The following is a 20,893-nucleotide window of genomic DNA, read 5'->3' as shown; positions in this document are numbered from 1 at the left end:
AGAGAAGGGCTAAGGGTGAGACTGTCCACCCAGAGGTGACAACTTCACAACTACGCACAAACTAAAAGAATATACTTATGTACTGTTAGTCATGTCTCTGGTGAATACCACTAAGTCCTCAATAAATGCACGTGTATTTATGTGCTGAACTAGCAAGAAATGGAGCCTCACTGCAGTCACACTTGATGCCAGGTTTACATTGATGTAGATTTTGCACCTTTACAGATGGTAATGGGGAAGAGTTGTTAGTGAGTTTTTCCCTGTGAAGAAAATGAACACTGTCCAGTAGATCCTGTAATAAAGTTTTTGTTTGTTTGTTTGTTTGTTTGTTGCAGCACAAGAGAGCTACTTCTGCTCAGAGAATATCAGAAGCAATTTAAGGACTTTACTTAATAAGGCGGCTTGGCTCAGGGTCACAATGGACTAATGAGGAGGGCGAGGGTACATCTTTCAGGCTTTTGTTTGTGTGTCTGTTTCTGGATATGTGAATGAGATAATCGGGTCTATATGAGGCATGGGGTACATGTGTCTGTTTTTGTTGATATAGCGGGAAGTGAGTTCTGAATATTTCCTGAGGCGGGATGGTGGTTTACGAGATCTTGTAATAGCGTTAAATTTTACAATTGTGGATATGAGAATGCCACTCTTATTCAGGGTTATGTGTTTATGATACATGTGCAATCCTCTCCTCCTCTTTAAGACTTCCTCCTTACAGTTTTACAGCTCACAGACAGACTTTTATTGTTCGATTTTAAAAATAAATGAAAACCGTTGCACAACAGAGCCATTCAGATTGATGTATATTTTACATTATGCGTTACATTCTTTTCCCCCTGCTTATTTTGGGTCTCTCGGGTCTGTCACTCCCAGCATGCATTAGGTAAAAGCCAGGAAAACACCCTGGACATTCTACATACTATATGCTGTGCATTTCAAGTGCATGACATGTACTAAATCTAAGCAGGGTTTGAGTATGAAATTGAGCATATAGTATGGTGCATTCTGGCGAAGTCACAAAATTGGCAAAAAAAGTACATAAAAATATGCCAATATGTATACTACTGTTTATGTTTATTATTGTCCAACAGTGGAAACTTGTTTCTACACATCTCTGTCTTCTCTGTGATACATTTGAAATGTTGCTTGTGGTGCAGTTTCTGCAGAGGTGGCTGCATTGCAGCTTCTCCATAGTTTATCCTCACAGCCCTGGGTTGTGTGTATGGAAGGGGGTGAATGAAGATATTGCCCTCAGGCCTTTGTGTGATTTTTGAAGTCATTTACAACATGTTCTGCATTTTCTGTTAGTGCAGTAGGAGATCATGTATCTGTTGACTTTGTGATACTTGCAGTTGTTATCCAGCATTCCTCAAAGTTATAGTAGAAGTTAGAAGAGAGCTATGTTTAATTAAATTACATATTTATCACAGCTCCCAAAATATGCAAAGTAAAAGCCTGCTCTATTCTCAGTCCTCATCTTCTGTTTGGTGCAGATGACAAACCCGACCCTTCCCCATCTTTAATTTTCCTATGAGATTTCCATTTTCAGCCCCATTCATAATTTAGGCAGCTTTTTTTTTTTTTTTTTTTTTTTTTAAATCTCTTTCCCTCCTCTTCTTTTCACATTCCTCTCAACCTCTCTCATGCAGTACATCAAGAGTGCAAGAGGGCCTCAGCAAGCAGCAATGTCCGGATAGAACCAAGACTCATCAACATGTTACCTGTGTCAACATCAATCCATTCACATTAGTTACACTTCACCCCAAAGCCAGTTGACGTAAGAGGTGCTGAGAGTAATTTGGTAAGACCTTGACCTCTTAATTGGTTTTGCAAAAACAGTCCTTGCCTAGAGTGATGGTGAGATAACGGATGAGAGATAGAGATAACAGAGAGAGAGCAGAGATTAAGGGAGAGACAAGGCTTTGATTTTCATAAGTCCATGCAGTCACCTGAAAAATACATCAGGCCGAATTAAATTGAAATATTTTAAGATTCTCTTTTATAAGACTCAGGAAGGATGCAAATAATGATTATTTTCCTACTTAGGTAATCTGTTAATTGTTTGGCTATAAACTTAGAAAATAGGGAAAAATGCCCATCACAAACTCAAAAAATCCAAAGATATTCAATTTGCAGTGGTAGAAAACTGCAGCAAATCCTCACATTTGAAAAGTTTGAAGCAGACAATGTCTGACAATTTTGCTTGATAATAAATGACTTAAACTATTAATCTATCTAAATTTCAGTTATTTTCTTTCAGTTAATAATAATAATATAATAATAAATAATAATTTCTTTCCTAAGGAAAATTATTTGGCCTGCTGAACTAAGCTGAATTTTGCAAAAACTTTTTCAATGTAAATCCCAATGACTATGACCTTTTTAATATCTTTTTATTTTATGAATCAGTTTTCTTAAATGAATTACAAGAAATAAACAAAACCTATTGGAAAAATAAATGAATTTACATATAATCCTATTATCATACAAATTATGATCTATCTTTTCAGTTGTTCAGAAGTGAGGACTAGGGAACCACCTCATAACAGAACACCTGCTGTTCTGAGAAGTATTAAGGACTGTCTTACGGACAAGGGCCAGTTTAAACTTCCAGAGTTCTGGCCGCAAAGGTGATAGAGCCCAGCTCCACTCCTCTTTCCTGTCAACATTTTTGGCAGGAAAGAGGAGTTCATCTAGTTGAAGCTCCATATTCCACCTACAGCTGCCACTAACCACTATTTTTCAATCGATTAATCTATCAACTAATTTACCGATTAGGAGATTCATCTAAACGATTAATTTTCCTTTTCTGGCGGTCCATCATCCAGAATTGTGCCTGTGTGTTTTCTCTTCAGGTGTTTGTGCATAGCACTAGTGATGCTGTGGTGTGCCATCGAGACTTTGCACAGTTTACAAACCAACTTTTTGTTTTGAAATAATTTGTCAGACTAGAGTCAGACTCTACTGTAGCCGCCATTTTCTAAAATTATAGTGTTGACTGGAGTCAAAAACAAATGACGTCATGATGCAGCAGTTACAAAGTGATATTGTAGAAAAAACATTTGTTCTAATGAATTGAAGCCCTTTAAAAAAAAAAAAAAAAAATACAATGGATCGGTTTAAAATATTGATGTTGAAGCGTTTTCAGAGTCGACGTCATCGATTACGACGACTAATTGTGGCAGCCCTAATTCCAGCATTAAAGGTCACTCATCAATTTGGCTCCCAGTTGATTCAAGGCATAGCTATCAACCCCCTCTCCACACACATTCATAAATTCATAAAATATACAGTGATTTGATAACTTGCATATCATAGCACTGACCAAAGGACACAACATATATTTGTTATACTGCAAGTCATAAGCAGGTGTACAGGATATAATGAAATTATAGCCATTTTTGAAATCAAGTTAATTAGTATAGGTCATTATCATAGTTTTTTAGCTTTACAAGCCTACTTTACATACTAAACTAGACCTAAACATTTCAAGTTTAAGGAAGACTCTCAAAAACCCTGTTTTAAAAATTGGAACAAACCATGGGAAGGAACTCAAGGAACCCCCTTCTAAGGCTAATAGCTTCCATATGGGCCAGTGAATAGGCAAAACAGTTACATTGTTACACAGCATGAAGCACATACTGTACACAGAGGCAAAAAAAAAAGTTAAGATAAGTCTCAGTAGAGTCTTTGATTTAGCTTCTACATTAGTTTCCAGGATGACAACACAACGCACAGACTTGTGCCCACGCAAAGGCAGGCATTGCATTGCCGGGAGGAGCACTGTGTTGGCGAGCTCGTGTCATCTGCAGAAACAGAGGCAGCACCTGCATTGCAGAGGCACTGTGCTGGTGGTTTTTCTGCTTGCAGACACAGCAAATAAACTGTTAACTTGACTAAATTTATGCTTTGGCAGAGGAGAAGCCTGATTTCTTTGCCATGTGAACCCTTCTCTTGTTTTCTTAAAGAATTATAAGTGTGTGCATTTGCATCGGAAAAACCTCAGACAGGAAAGTGTCATTATGGGTGTACTGAGTGTATTGAGTCTTTGGTGAATGAAGTTAAAACAGTTTAGCTCAGGGATTGTACTTCACAAAGATCATCCAGTCTTTTTCCGTTCCTCTCTGCCTGGTTGCCATGGTTACATTCATACTGAAATGATACACTTAATACATTTTTTATCCTTTTTCATTCTGCATAAGCAGCAGGCACCAAAATACTTGCAGTTATTATTTTTTTTAATATATTTTGTTTTACCATCATATTTGAATGTAAAAGAGGTCATTACTTACTGCTATTTGAAACAGAGATGTTTAGTATGAAAAAAGTTAACAGGGAACAGTCATGTTTTGGCTTTTGTCAAAACAGCTTATAATGAGGGTTTTGGTAGATGGACTTTATTATTCTTCCTGGTTACCCCAATGTGAGAAATGAATAAATTCTTAAAATACTTTTCCTGCAGTACTCTGAAAAGAACATGCAGCTGTTTTTACAAATACAGGGTTTTCCAAGTGATTAATAGTAAGTTGTTTGCTTAGTTGTTTAATAGTTGGTTTTTTCTCTATATGTCAGCCCTGTGATAGACTGGCAACCTGTCTTTAAAGTAACTAAGAATCTCATGTGCCATTATCCTGTAATTGCTGCTTGTGACGACATTGGCTGCTTTTCAGCAACTTTGCATAGTTTCAATTCAACATTTTTTTATTTTTTTTATTTTTTTTAATGCTATGCTGACATGACTTAACTGGCAGGTAACTCTTTACAGTATCAATCATCTTGACACCAACAGCAGGTATTAACTGTTGAAAATATGGCTGAAAATCTTCTTGGACAGATGCTGATGGTTACTTAAGATAGATGAGCAAATAACCAAAAGGACATGACATGGTACTGTTTCCCAAAGGCAGTGTCATCCCATTACCCCATGAACATTCCTCAGTGAACCATCACTTTGTGTAACCCACACTGGAAAAAAGATGTAAAACAGTGTGAAGTAAATGAGACAAAATTTTAAATGCATCTTATTTAAGGTCACTTTAATTCCCAGTTCTGTTTAACAGGTAATGGTGAGAGATAAAGAGTGGTTGGATCCAGTCTGAGTTACATTAATTTGGCAGTAACTCATAACTGTCCAGTGTAGGAGCCGGGCTGCTGAAGATTTGAACGTCATTAACATTACTTCTAGATAAAGAACTCCACTCAGCCTGAGACAGGAACTTAGGTTTCGAAACAGATGTAATTTGGCTAGGAACAAGGTCGTTTGCTCATTTATTCATTCTCTCATTTTATCATCTCTCTATCATCTGTCTTCTCATCTATAAATTCTGTTGGCTTAGTAGCTTAGTATCATTCTTTATGCTGGTTTCTCTCATCATAATGTTTGTATGCACAGTGGCATCTGCCGTGAATTATGCTTGAGAGCTGCGCTATATTGTTTATAGTTGCATCTGTAAGCTGTTTCTAATGTTTCGTGTTAATTTATCATTACAGTATATTCAAATTAATTTGTTATAAAGCAGTATGGTTGTATCCATACCACAGTTCAGATAATAGCCAATTATAGCCGTTCGAGATGGTATGAATATAAATAAATGTATTATAAATTAATAGGTCAGGTTTACTTCCATGTCGGTTTGTTTCAGATCTGACTTGTCATTGACTCTTGTTGTTTTGCTGTGATTGAAGCGAGACTTGAGACTAATCAGTGACGTACGTCCTTTAGTGCTTCCCTCTAAGCAACTTGCGAATCCAGTTAAGAGTTTATTGATCTCCAATACTGCCAGATGCAATTCAGGCGAGATTTAATACACACAGAGGCCCTACTCCCCAGGTTAATGGACAAGTTAGGTATTTGAATCAAAATAATGAAGCGCTAGTACAGCACACATGATGTCTTAACGTTGGTGTTTCTGAAAAAATCGGGTTAGGTTTATTAGCGTGCTAACGGCCTCAACCTTTCACGTTATGGCATGTGTCTCTTCATTTTTCACAGCATGAGAAAGATATGAAAATTATGTTTTTACAGTGAGGTGACATGATATGCTGAGCCAATAAACTAAACATAGTGGATGTCTTGTAAAACATGCAAAATGGATTTGCATAGAAGAAAATCAATTAGCATGACGGCATGATGGTGCCAGTTTCTCTTTTATATCACATTTAAAGGAATATTGACTTTTTTTTTTTTTACAGAGAGTTAGGTCAGCGGGTTGATACCACTGTAGTGTCTGTACGATAAATAAGAAGTTACCACCAGCTGCTGGTTATCTTAGCACAATGACTGGAAATGGAGAAACAGCTAAAAAAAAAAAAAAAAAACATAGGTTTTTGTTCACATTAAGCTAACAAGTAATAACATGTTAGTTAATGAGCTTTAGAGGTGCTTTTCTTCCCTTTGGACAGAGACAGACTTGCTGTTTCCCCCTGTTTCTAGTCTTTATGCTAAGCTTAGCTAGCTGGCCTCTGGTAGAACAGATATAGGAGCGCTATTGATCATCTCATCCAACTCTTGGCAAGAAAGTGAATAAGCATATTTCCCAAAAACAGTCGACTGTCGCGCAAAAGCCATTAGTCGAATAATCCTTTAGTCGATCATTAATTGATGACTATTTTAAGAACTAAATAATGAAAATTAAAAATCGTTGATGTCATCCAGAAAAACTGCCAAACATTTATTAGTTACATCTTCGCAAATGTGTAGATTTCCTCCTTTTCCTGCAGTTCTGTATGATAATTTCTATGTATGATAATATTCTAATTTCTAAGTCAAACTTAAAAAACAATGGAGGGCGACTGGCGGCCTAATGGTTAACAAGCGTACCATATAAACGTGACAGCCGTGGTTCAATATTGCTACTTTCACTTTTTAAAAAAAAGCCAAATATGCCACATAATCTTACAAAAAACAGTGGCATTTGCCAGAGATCAATCCATTAATGACAAAACATCACAGGATGAATCAGTAATGGAGATAATCATTGCGGTCCTGTTGATCGTGATGTTATTTTGTACTGCCTGTGACCTTGCAGTGTTTTTTATAATCCATTATTCCTTGCTTTTATTGGACACTTTTTCAGCCCTGTAGAGTCTGTTACATTTGACTCGGAATCATGCCTGGTAGCTTTGAAAGTGGACAAATAGTACAAATTGTAAAGTACAGCTTGAAAAGATCATTAGAGGTACAGTATTTGTGAATGTGACAGTGAATATAAGAGTCATTTCAATGCCATACATGTACATACAGATGACAAAATTCTGTCTCTGTAAACTTGTTTATCTCTTGCAATTGACATAAATTACTGTTTCAGATAAAACTGACAAAAACTGACAGGTAAATAAATAATATTAATGCTCTTCAGAGTATAAATCTTTATCCCTTCACTGTTTAATTCAAGTTCCATCAAAACACAACAAACTGAGGTTGAAAACGCAGCACAGAATAAAAGCCGTTACTGAATGAGACTTTGCTTTAAGAGTATTATAGTTTTTCTACTGTTGGCTCACGCAAACGTGTGAATGTGTTGATGTTCGTAATTTAGTTTTGGTGAGGCAATGTGGTGCTGTAACCATGGCAACTAATCCAGTGCATGCACACACAGGGTCAGAACTAATTTCACTACCAGCTCTGCCAGTTCCAAGCTTTAAATACCAACATTTAGACATGTCTTCCAGGTGGAAGCGGCACAATATCCCATTTCTCTCCCAGAATATCAGCCATCAGGTCAGCAGTGATGAAAAAGCTGCTATAATTCACAACAAGCACCCCACTGCCACATGGGAATGTGATGAGAAACGATGTTGTTTTAAATTAACAGATTAGCTGGCACGCGTGTATAGTCAGGTTTCCCCCCACTTCTATGCACAAATGCATAGAACATGCAATGGTGAGGTCAATACATTATGCTGGCCATACTCTCAAAGTTTTCATTATTTTACTGCACTCCTATCTTCACCTGTATTGCATCTTTCAGTCTGAAATGGCCTCCTGGTTTTTAAACAGATTATTTTAAAGATAATTTATCTAGCTAACTAAGACTATAAAAATTTCCAAAAGGAGGTAGTCTGACAAACGCCCAACTCTACTCTGTGCCATGTGCCTCTAAATGGTCTTTAGTCACCCTGACAGTCTGGTGTGCCAGCAGAAGGCTGGATGGTTTAATGGATACCCTCAAAAGCGGAAGCAACTGCCCAACACCCCTGATGTCTCATCTATTTGCTGACGCGTGTGTCAGTGCATGGAGTATAAGCTGACATGCCGGTATGCAGAAACATAGGGAGGTGGGAGAGTAAGCAGAGCGACTGCCAGGCAAACACCAGCTGGGATTGTCTGATTCTGATACATGAGGAATCATTTCCCAGGCGCTGTAGATTGATTAACAAAGAACAAAGGAGAAGGTAGTAAAGTCATGTTTCTCATTCTTTTTACCACTGTATTTTGTGTCCTAAATTTGTGAGTTTTTTTTTTTTTTTTTAATTTACCAAATTTCCCCCAGCGGTGTTCAGGTTTGGAGGACCAGCATGTGTGCTGCTCCTGTTTCCACACAGTAAATAACCTGTTTCAGTTTTCAGAGTAGTGGACCTGCCAGACTGAATTAAGAGATTAATTACTTTTGGTTAGCACAGTTTTGATCAGTGATGACAACCAGCCCTTATGGATTTACAGTATATTAGAAAGATGAGATGAAGTGCGTGCAGTGTGCACAAGTATGCATCTTCACATGCAGATTATGTTTATGCACCAAAGGGAGACACATCTCACAAGATGGACTGTTTTAAGAGAGAATTTACTTGTGATACTGGCAGAACAAGAAAAAATACCGCTGTGGTTGTCATCAGGATTTTGCTTTGAATATGAGCAGAAGGAGACAATCTGGTAGCCAGAAATGTAGTGTTTGAAAAGAAAAATAAGGATGGGCTCCTGTAGTGTCTATTGCTTAGACAGTAGATCTTTTTGATGATGCTTATATAATTGAACAGATTTAATCTTTTGTTGTAGTTTTATTTGATAGGTGTCTTGGCTTGATAGTCTGTTGGTAGTACATGTGTTGCGTACTCAGTATTAAGTACATTAAAATTTTAATATTGTCCTGTGATTGGATAGAGGTAGTGATGCATGCTGTATCTGGCCATATATACCCGGAGTGATGGATAAAAGTCTCCCTCTGAATACGTGGACTGGAAGTTATATCTAGACTGACTTTGATCTGCTTTCTCTGTGGTCTAATCAATCCTCTCGGTGCTACGCGTTCCAAGTGTTTCTCAGAAAACACTAAATATCTATTAAACATTAAATATTTTATAAGTTCTTTAAAGGCCTCAGAAAAAAAAGAAATTGAACAGCCGCCACGACAAACTCCACCTGCTGATGAAGATTGTATGATTTGATCGAAAGCTCAAGAACAATTAAAAAGACTTTGCACTGAAGAAAGATATCGTGAATCTTTGTCTGAGAAACACTGGACAGCGGCTCTGATGCTAAAATTACTTGACGTTCCATCTTGCTACAAACCCAACAGCAACATCTTTCTCTTCGATTGCCTGTTTACTCCTTAATGTTGAACAATGTCGGAATATCAGTTTTTCAATTTCATTTTCATCTCAATTCCACATGTCAGGTGTTGTTATTGGGGATCAATATGCATTCACTTGATCGTCGTAATTAATACGGACTCTAGCAAGGCTGAGGACATATTGATTTTTATTCTAAATGACCCAGCTGATTGGTGTATGTTCTGCTTTATGTCAACCTGTCACGTACAGCAGAAAGTGTGCAATCAGCTGACCTGACATATGTTTTGTGTGCTTAGTTATCAACTTGCATTACATTAATGCTATTGAATAGTTAAGATACATCCATTCTGTGGACAAAATCCTAAATTGATATTTAGGCCTGAAATCTCCCTTTTTGGATGCGATGCCATCAGTCATCGCCCCTGTTTTGATTTGCAGCCATCAGATAACTGGTAAAACCTTCAGTAACAGACAAGAAGTCTTAAAATTTCAGCGTCAAAAAAAATGATTTTTTGAGATGATGCTTACATAGACCCATGTGAAATTATATTGATTCACTGTTGTTCTACATTCCTGAAAGAAAAAGGTTTTAAATTATCTTTATCGAGGAAACAACAAAAGGTATATATAACTTTGTGCGTTCTCAGTTTGGCAATGTATGCATCTGCCAATTTAACTAATTAATCCCTAATTTAAGGTTCTTTTGTTAATTTTAAGCCTATAAATTCCTCATTCTTTCCCTTTAAAGCAATAAAAAGCAACTTATATAATTTTTAAGTGAGAGCCTAGTTGAAAGAAATATCAACATGAAAACAATCAATTTTCTAACACTTGTTTTAACGGAATAGATAACTTGTTTTGGAGCTGAACGTGTTTTTTATTGTGAGATCAATTGTGTGGCGCCAATTTGACCTGACTTGTGATGCAGGGTGTAAATAAGCACAAGCTTCTCTTGAAAGTAATATCAGCCCAACCTTTACGCTCCCTGCCATTGAGGCTGAGCCAAGGATTTAGACAATGACTAGATCAGTGTCAGAAAGCTATCCAAGTAGATATCCCTGCAACTATTTCCATATCAAATTATCTTCGTAGCTCACTCCTTTTTTTATTCTCCAGCATATGCAGGGATACCTGAGGGATTAGAGGGTTGATATCTGTGGCTCATCATGAGGGATGAGAGGTGACTGTTCTTAAGGTTTTTGAAAGAAACGTAATTATACTTAATGAATGAAGATATTTTAAAACTGACCAATACCACACACCAATTGAAAATGCAAATGAAATGAGCCATCACTTGTTAAAATAAATTTTAGTGTGTCAAATGTCAATCTACAGAAATGAGAAAAAATGTACTGAATCTAATTTTTTGGTAGCAGCAAAATGTGTCACAGAGAACCGAACTGTCAAGTATTGAACATTCATCAAATACCTGCTGTGATTCACAGTCTTGTTAATTTATTCTTTGATCAGGTTGCTTCTAATTTAAGTCATAGTGTTGCCAATTTTAGACCATATTTTCCTCTATATGACTGCTTGCATTCAGACATTTTTCATTGCAGATGTTTGACCTATGTTTTTAAATGGAAAAGGATTTTTCAGGGAAAAAATGTATATATCTCTACCTCTAGCCAAAAATCTAGCCAGATATTTTTCTTTGGGTTGAGTGCCCAAACAGGGTCTTACTGGACCTGCAGAAAGAGGACCCTAAGGGGAGTCACTGTAGCATGTGCGAGCATTAGATTACTTGTCACTCGTAAGAATTTTAAAGCTCAAATAGCGTTGAGCTTTGAGCTCAACAATCTCGCTCCATGTCACTCTGAAACTGCCACAAGTGCTAGAGAATATTAGTAGATATAAGTTAGTTATCTAGCCAGGTGCCAAATTTCCTTAAGCTTAAAATATAATACAATCTTATTGGCAGTTCTAAAAAAAAATTTGAGTGATTAGGTCTTTTTGTGCAGCACTGGTAGTAGTGAAATATAAAAGAATTCATGTTCCAAAGTTGGCTGAGAAACAAAGTAATTTTAGATATATTACCAAATGTAAGAAGCAGGTCAATGTTACATTCAAAACCTCTTCCTAAAAAGTTAGATCACTGTGAAAAACCAACCACAAATGATCTAATGTTGGCAGATAGACTTCTTTGCTGGAAATGGCAACGTATTACTTCAGGCTTCATATCTCTGGGAAATAATATGTTTTGTAAGATCCAGCACTTGGCACCATGAAGACATTTTCATAAAATGTCAGGGGTGTTTGGATCATTGGCTTTTAGGAGGACACACAGTCAGGCATCTCTGGCGCGGCAATGAAATGATGCATTTCGCTTGTGTATTGCACGGCCGTGGGGGAGCATTCAGAAAGAAATGGGTTAGACCAACAAAGGCGCCTTGTGCTTTCTAAGGAAGAGGATGAGTTGCCAGTGGTGACTAAGAAGGTTGTAGTGGAAAGGTATGAACCAATCAAGAGCAGTGGTGGTGACAACTACCCACTGCTTATAGGCATTCATTTAAAACAGGATGGTCAATGGTGCTGAAGGATGCACTGAGGCCTAAAAGGATCAAAAGTGAAGACGTGCTTGCTTCTGTTATTAGAAGACAGTAATGAAGTGTGTCTCTGCTATCTTCCTCTTATGAGTTCAGTGCTCTTCCTCAGGCCTCAGTGATTGATTGCGTTGCATACATACAGTATCTGCATGTCCCTTTCACAGCCACTCTTATGTTTATCTGGTGCTCTAAGTGTGCTCTCAGTTGTTGATTTGTGCGCATCAAAATGAGCTTCCACTTGTCCTTCTGTTGTTTCACCCTGATCCTTTTCTCCCCAGATTGTATTTGAAATTAATCTTGACAAGATATGCATGTTTATTTTTTAAAGAATACTGTCATGGTTTTATGACATTCAAGAGCAATATCAAATTCAGAATTATGGAATATATATTAAACATCCAGCTCACATAAATGTGTTGATGCTGCTGGTGAATGCACAAAAAAAGGGATTCAACATTGGCTGTTCAGTGAGAGTGCAGTAAGCATCCTACTCTGCAGAGTGAAGCAGTGAAGCCGCAGTTCTCCCTGCGAGGCTGATGACCTACTTTTCCACTCCAGGCGATAACATACTGTACTGTGTCCAGCCATGTAAAATTCCGTCATCGCTCTTTTCTCTGCATGTGAAATGGGCTTAGGTGTTGGTAGTGGTTGGGGGGGGGGGGCCTCCTGACTGGATGAAACACCTGTGCTACTGATGCTGGTTTGTAAACGGGCACCCACTAGAATCTGCATGTAGTGATTCAGTAAGCTAATGTAGGTCTTTGTTATTTGTTTCCCCAGCAAAGTGCTGGAGTGGCTGCATGAAATAATTCAGAGACTGCCGCTGTCTGCAGGTCAATAAAAGGAAGATAGAGAAAGGCTTGATTTCATGCTGGGTGAAAAAAGAGGAGGTTGTTAATAATAGCCTGCTCACAGAGGGCAATGTACTAGAACCAAGTGTGTTGTTAGAGAGAGAGATAGAGAGAAAAAAAAAAGACAGCTCCACTCATAAATAAGTGTTAACTGAGTCTTGCTCTATCTCACACACACATAAATACTCATAACCTGTATCGATTCAAATACACAAACAACAGCATGCACAGAGGCTGAGCCTGAACAACTGTGTTTGTGATATCTTAAAATTGTTCCCTAAATAATAGAGGTTACAATGGGCTTTTTCACTCATGCCACCTTCAGGCACCTGGGGGGCAAAGTAACAAGTTGTTGAAACTGAGGAGTTGGGTGATAATTCTCTGTGGGTTTATCAGTTGGAGCAGCACCTTTTACATGACACATAGTCATTTGATCCATTGTTCATATAAAAATATTGATTGGTGATCAGGAAGGAGCAGTGCATACTGCTCAACTATGCCAGACAAAGGACTTTGTAAAATGCAGAGCAAGGGCTAGAACAATGTACAGACACACACACACACTATTTTGTTACTTTTTTTTTTTCTATGATTGACCTGACGGCAATGAACAGGCATAATCTCTGCACATAATTTCTCTGACCTACTGTATCACATTTTTTAGGAAATGTGAACACTTTAAAGTCAGGTTACAATGGCCTGTTCCATTTTGGTTTGGTTTCAAGTTGGTAAAATACCTAGATTTTAATCTAATGCATTGCTTATCGAAAGTTACATTTCCTGTCTAATTTTTCATTGGCAAAGAGCAATGTAAAAATACTAAGGTCATTTAGGTAACTGGAGAATAAGTGATTTATCTAGAAAAACTCTTAAATGTCAATCTTAATTTTTAAATATTAGATTATGTAACACTTCTGTTAATAAGTAATCAGATTCAATACCTGATTTGATAAAATGCGATTGAAACCCAACCACACGTATGCTTGTGTCAGTCCACTCCCACCATTACACTGCAACATGGCTTTAAATAGCAACAGCATCATTGTTGTATATTCTACTCAGTGTCATTAACACCCAGAGGAGGTTAACCTTTAAATGGCTGTAAAAGATAGTTGGATGTGAGCAGTCGTGATACCAACGGGTGGGGAGAGGGGGCCAGGATGAGAGCGAAGGAGGAATCTTTTTACAGCCAGACAAGTGAGTCATTTTTCCCATGGCAGTTGCTTAGACAATACATGGCCTATGACGCTGGCATATGCTGAGATGTGTTACCTGTCTCTACAGAAGAAATGTCATGGCAGTGGGCTGTGTCGCAAAGAGACGTGAAACACAGTGTTTGTTATTGTAGGCTTCCCAAGGATGCTGTGATATTTTGTTGAAATGGTAGCATGGATTTTTGACGTTGCCTGTTTCTAGAAAACGTGTTTGTCATTTCAGAAATCCTCTGCTGAGATATTTCTCCGCTTCGGCAGCAGTAAGTTTCTGCAGATTTTTACCCATGCTAGCGGTATGGCGCTAGCGATGTCATCGCTGAGTCCACTACACTGGTCCAGATTGAAATATCTTAACAATTACAGGATTGATTGCCACAAAATTTTATACAAACATTCATGGTCTCCAGAGGATGAATCGGATTGACTGACTTTTCCTCTAGCGCCACCACAATGTTGACAATTATGTTGTTTGTGAAATATTTCAACTATCAGATGAATTGCCATATGATGTGGTACAGACATCCATGGTGGCAAGAGGATAAATCCTAATGATCTGTTGTGATCTCCTGACTTTTCATCTAGCACCACCAGAAATTCAAAGTTTTATCCAGTGAAATGTCTCTCTAGTAGCTATGTGATAGATGGGAACAGAATTTTGAAGAAATTCATGATTCCCACAGAATGAACCCTAATGACACTGATCCCCTCAGCTTTCACCTTGCACCACCATAAGGGAGACATTTGGGGTTTGGAATGATATGTCTTGTGCCATAATAAGGTCAAAATTTCAGTTTGTCCAATATTTTGGTTTATTCTTAAATGTTTGCAAATCTAAGGATATTCGTATCAGCCTGAGCTATAGTATGTGTTTACTGTTAATTAGCAAGAGTTTAGTTCCATAGTGTGTGCTGAGTGTGTTTTGCCCGCAGCCAGAGCAGAACCTCACTCACTCCTCCTATATGTCAATTGTGCCCGGACAGGGCTTAATTTTTATGAGACGGCTGCCTTTTTTAAATAGGCCTTTCCTGGGTAGTTCCCTCTAGGCTTGTGGAAGATGAGTGGACGTTCTTCTCTCTACTGAATGCAAAATGAAAACTGTCACATTCACACATCTTGGAGCCCTGAGAGAAGCCTGAGTCTTTGTCCACACCGTCTAGTTTACCTGGGTCTCCTCACCCAATTGTTGTGGGGTAGCACTAGGGATGAACTTGTAAGACCAGCCCCTGCTGTCAATGCAGGAAATGGTTTTGTGTTGGATGTAATTCAATCTATAAAATTCAAAATCAAAAGCAATCTTGAATTGTGTATCAAATGTTTTGCATTTACGTTTTGAACAATTTATTTATATCCATTGTGGGTTACATAGGTAGAATGTAATGTAAGCCACAAAGTGTAGGCAGATGTAAAAAAAGACACTTCAAGTTAAATCACTTTAAATACATTCTTATCTGTGCTTGCATGAATAACAAAGTGGTTCAGGGAACTGCGGAAGCGGTTAAGTGTTTTGCTGCACCTAATAATTCATTTTATTTTTCTTTAATCAATAATCAAATCATTTAACAATTTATACTTTCCCGTGCCAAGAATAATGTGACAGATACACAAGTTACTAGAGCACAAAAAAGTGACGTCTTATTATTTAACCAACCCATTCAATTACAGTGTATTGTAGTGCAGATTCTCACATTTGAAAAGTTCTAACTAGGGAATGTTTGGTATTTCATCTTGATATAAATTACTTTTCTTTTAATCGAGCAATGGATTAACCAGTCAGTTGTTGCTGCAATATTCAATAGTTTTTAGCTATGCTAGCGGCATGGCTCTAGGGACAGCAGTGTCAGCCTGTCAAAGCTTGGTAAGTCTAACACTTCGGTCCAGACTGAAATGTCTAAGAAAATAAAAAAATCCTCAACAACCGCTTTGCACGTGTGCGTGCACACAGGCATGCAAAACTGTAAATTACATGATGTATCATGTCTCCCAAATTTGTCAACCACTCATCTGTGCAGTGCTCTTCAGTATTGTTGATAAGGCATCACCATCAGGACAAGCAAATTGTAACATTTATAAATAATCAGAGGATCTCAGTGTAACCATAAATGAATAAATTGCACCTGTGGTAAACGTCTGTGCTGAACTAACAAATGTACATTAATTATGTACATTATGTAAACGGTACACGAGAGCTTGTCATAATAACCTTTCTGTAGAATAATTTCTTCTTTCTTCTTTCCAGACAAAAAATTCATGCTAACTACTGTATATCAGAAAGCCTTTACATTCAAATTAACAGCCTATAAACGTGATGCACTAATTTTTTTTTAGTGCCATAATTAGAGAAGGTTCTTGGGAAGTAATTATATTAACTGGGTCATTTAGTGGGGAGGTTGGTCTGTACTAAAGTGGGTGTTTTATAGTTCTTTATAAGACAGTCTCCCGTCCTGTGGCTTACTCATATTTGCAGTTGCATGTAGTTTAGCAAACCACTAATCTTCTGGCAGTGAAGTGACGCAGATAGCAAGAACAAAACAAGTCGCTGCCTGCTGATGTTCACTGAATGCTCTGTAGCTTCCACTTAAATGCCTTTCGTTACAGATTTTGCTTTTCAATTTGCGTGTAGTTGCTGAACTCTGTACTTATCTGCAAATTGGCAGATAACCTGTTATTAAGATTCATGAACTTATAAGGTACTCACTTGAGTCCTCATCCCACTACATTTTCTCTTAACCAGTGACCTCCATGGTCTTCTCCTCACACAATCCCAGTTTCCCTCCATCGTCATCGTCCTCCTCCATCTGCCGCTCATTTGTCACTCTTGTCCATGTCGTCCTCCTCTGTTCCCAAAGTTTCGTATCTGTTGTCTTCTTTTACTGCCTTTTAATTACAGTGCTTCCTCTTCTCAAGCTTTCCCCCATATAGTCCTAGGTCTCATTCTATTTTAAATTGTGATGAAATCCTTTTGTTATTTCGGCTTTTTCAAGTTTTCTGGATAAATGTTGATTTGTCTCTATTCAGTATCTCCAAACCGTACAGGGTTAAGGTGGTACTGTGTCAGCTTTTCCAAAGGGAATCTGTCCCCTGTGAGCTACACCTCAGCAGGTTTTGCCTTCTCCCTGTTGTACGGAGTATTCTCAGCAAGGTTATAATGTGACTTATCTTGGCCTTCAGCTCATAATTAAAGCGTGTGAATCACATAAAGACTGCAGGAATTCAGGTGTCACTGATGGATTATGAGTTATTACTATGAATATTTCTATATTTATTGCCTTCTAAACCCACTTTCGAGGAGCAGCTCACCCATCACCGCAGCCCTTGTCCAAGTGCTGGACTGGGGACGTTGTAGAAAACCATTTGTCTCCTCTGATAGACATGGTGTTACACCATTCACTTATTTTTACCTGAAGACAAGTAGCTTCACTGGGTGGGCGTAATGCATTCAGAGGCTCACGCTTTACCCCACAGATCTGACACTCCTTCCCATGTATCTAAATAATGTGTTGCAGTCAGTAGTGCAGTGACAGACACATGATCCTGTACTGGCTTCCCACTCATAGACAATACCAATTATATTGAAGGAGGAAACCAACAAAGTCAGAAACATCGCTGCCGGGGATTGAGTGATTATACATTTTGTATTTTTCCCTCACTAAGTTTTTTACAGACTATGGATTTGAAAGTTACATAAAAATAAAACCTAAAACATATCCGTCACAAATTCCCAGAGCACAAGGCTACATCTTCAAATTACTTGTTTTGAGTGACCAAAAGACCAAACCAAATATTCAATTTAGCAGCAAAACGCAGCAAATCCTCATGTCTGAGAAGCTGAAAACAATAAATATTTGACATTTTTCCTGATTTAAAAAAAAAACCTTAAACAATTAATAAATTATCAAAATTATACTTAGCAAGTGATCAGCTAATTTTTTTGGTGCTATAATTTAGAAACCACTAACCGATTCACTATAGCTCAGGTGTTGATGAGGGTGGAGCTAGTTGACAGGTGATTAAATTGATCTGCTGTGAGATTATGTGTTGGTGATTGTGTCTTTGCCAAGATTGGGATATCCCATCAGTCCATGAATGGATACGTTGTGGGATCAGCAGTGGATGGCTGAGACTGCAGCCAAGTTGTCGTCAATGTGAGCGGGCCTGTGAGTATATTGGATGTGTTGAGAGAAACGGTTCTGTTTTCTGTAGCCTGGCCACTTGTGATCCTCATGCTACAAATCATGTCATTATCTTTGTTGTGTGTTCTGGCGCTCTCTGAAAACCAACTCTGGAACAGTTATGAATAGTTGGGGTTGGAGAAGCGAAAAGAGGGGGTGGCATCATCTTCTCATTGCCAGAAAGTGATTGTGGTTCTCTTGTAATGGCACTAAAAAGAAAGAGCTTGTCCACTCTGCCAGCACATCACACACAGGGGTCTTTGTAATTCTGATCAGTCCTCATTACTGCTCCAACTCTGCAGAAGCACAGGGCTTCTTGGACGATGGATACATCTGCTCAGTTAGAATAAACTGCAGATTAATCTGTAATAGCAGGACTAAATGTTTTTAGCTAAAATGTTGATCTTCTCTGCTGATTAGACATACTAGTACTAGTACAGTAAATATCTAGGCACCATGTGAGACAGTTGTTGAAATCAATTATGCATTCAGTCATTTTATCAGCACATAACACATTTTGAATATCCTGCTCAGTGGCAATTGATTAATCCTGTGCCGAAGCTCTTTGTCCCCTGATGATTAAGCATTGTTTTGACAGTCAGCAATGTCTGTACCTGAATTAATGAAGAGACAGTAGTTTGGTGGTGTTTCATTGGGATAATTAACATTCTGCCTGTTTGTTATTTTGAATAATTTGATTAGTAACACTGTTTACCAGCTTTAAGACTATTGTTCTCTCGACTAGGTGCATCAGTTTCTTATTATCACTCAGATAGTTATTTACAGTAGTGTGTGTAGTCTGTAGTATCTCTAAATCACCTAAAATCCTCTTGAATTTATGGTTCAGCTCCTATCACATGGTCATGAAGCAACTTGTATACTTTAGAGCCTGACTGATACATAAGTGAGCTGTTATCATGGGCAGATTTCATTTTACAGATACATTGTAATAAGAACAGTAATACGAATTTATGAAGTGCCTATGACATCAGTGGAAGGAGTCGAGGGGCAAGGCGAACAAACACCTTTGCAGGTGGCTTGGAGTTTCACCAAGCTTCACGTCAGTAGGGCTATACATCAACAAGGTGTTTCCATCCGCAGACCTGCTGCTCACTGGCTGTTTTTTGTTTTTCACACCAGCCCGGGTAAATTCTAGAGACTGTTTGCATGAAAATCCCAGGAGATCAGCAGTTACAGAAATGCTAAAACCAGCATATCCGGCACCAACAATCGCACCACGGTCAAAGTCACTGAGATCACATTTTTTCCCAATTCTGATGTTTGATTGTTGTTATTGATACTAATTTAAATCAATAGTTAGACATTTTGGGAAATACGCTTATTTACTTTCTTGCTGAGATTAGATGAGAGGATCGGTATGGCTGATGTCTGTATAGTAAATATGAAGATCCAGCTAGCAGCTGATTACCTTAGCATAAAAACTGGAAGAGCCAGCTGTTTCCCAGTATTTCCAGTCTTTATGTTAAGCTAAGCTGCTGGCTCCAACTTCATATTTGACGGACAGATATGAGAGTGGTATCGACCTTATCATCTAAATGTATATCGCAAAATGGCCGCCAGTTTTTGTCAAGTTTATTTTTCAGCTATAAATTGTCCCACTCAATACATACAGTATCTTAACCTAACAACTCTTTTAAGGAAACCTTATCAAAATTTTTTTGTTTTTCTGTTAAAAGATTAATATTGGCCAATGTGGCTTTACCTGGACTCCTGAACTAATATTGATATTGGGTTCTGCCTCAAAAATCCAGTCAGGTGGGCTCTAGTCTATTTTCTGTATTTTTTCATGATAACACAGAGTAAGAGAGATAATTCATGCTGTTGATCATGATCAGTTCCACCCCCAAGATGAACTCAAAACAATGATGTTTATATAGCACTGTTTAGTTTGCTGCGATTATAAAATGTCGTGATCAAAATTCAAAATCCAATTCAAAAGTTTTGAGGATGCTCTCTTCTTTTTCACTGCTGTTCACAAGTGTTGACCTCCCTTCGGGCTTGAAATATTTATAGATGACTTTTATTCTTGATAGAGGAAGGTGACCTTCATGCATGTGTGAGTCTGCAGAGAGACTGATAATCCACTTTCCACCCCCTACCTTTTATTCTTCACCAGGACATATTTGTACAAGCGCCTATAAATCTGATATTGTATTTATATAATTTGTTCATCTTTATCTCACTGAAAGCAAACTTTGATGTTCCAGATGGAAGTGGATGGTAGTTTAAAAGGAGAGATTTAACAAGCCCTGACATGTAACATTATGTTACTAGAGATAGGGTGGGAAATTAATAGAAGTTACATAATTTCTTCTTGATCAGCCTTAAGTCAGATTAAAAAGTTGCTACTTCACGATTTATTCAGGTATAAGTTAGGAACAAAAAATGATGAAAAAGAAAAGCTGAGAATCAACCTGAAAATTTTAGTAACAAAAAAAATAAGCGTGTAATATTATGTCAATTGTATTAAATGAAAAATACATCTAATTTTTTGTAAATACCGGGTTGTTGTATATTTTTTTTCATAGAGACACAAAACACCTGGAGATCCATCCAGCTACCCCTCTGCCTTTGTGCCAGTCTAG

The 20,893-nt window shown here is 37.9% G+C and overlaps 1 protein-coding gene across 2 annotated transcripts in view; it reads left to right on the top strand.

Moving 5' to 3' along the window:
- LOC120807263 (guanine nucleotide-binding protein G(i) subunit alpha-2) overlaps positions 1-20,893 on the top strand; it is a 44,100-nt gene that overhangs the window by 6,044 nt on the left and 17,163 nt on the right. Inside the window, exon 2 of one of the 2 annotated variants that reach the window (XM_040159046.1) lies at positions 1,647-1,798. The exons of the other annotated variant lie outside the window; for it this stretch is intronic. The gene's annotated coding sequence lies outside the window, so the exon portion shown is untranslated. The remainder of the gene's footprint in view (positions 1-1,646; positions 1,799-20,893) is intronic. 2 annotated transcript variants of the gene reach the window in all.

Source organism: Xiphias gladius, chromosome 21 (genome assembly GCF_016859285.1).
Source record: "Xiphias gladius isolate SHS-SW01 ecotype Sanya breed wild chromosome 21, ASM1685928v1, whole genome shotgun sequence".
Lineage (NCBI taxonomy): Eukaryota > Metazoa > Chordata > Actinopteri > Istiophoriformes > Xiphiidae > Xiphias > Xiphias gladius.
Note: the sequence above shows the minus strand (reverse complement) of the source record. Positions and strands in the feature narration are given on the sequence as shown.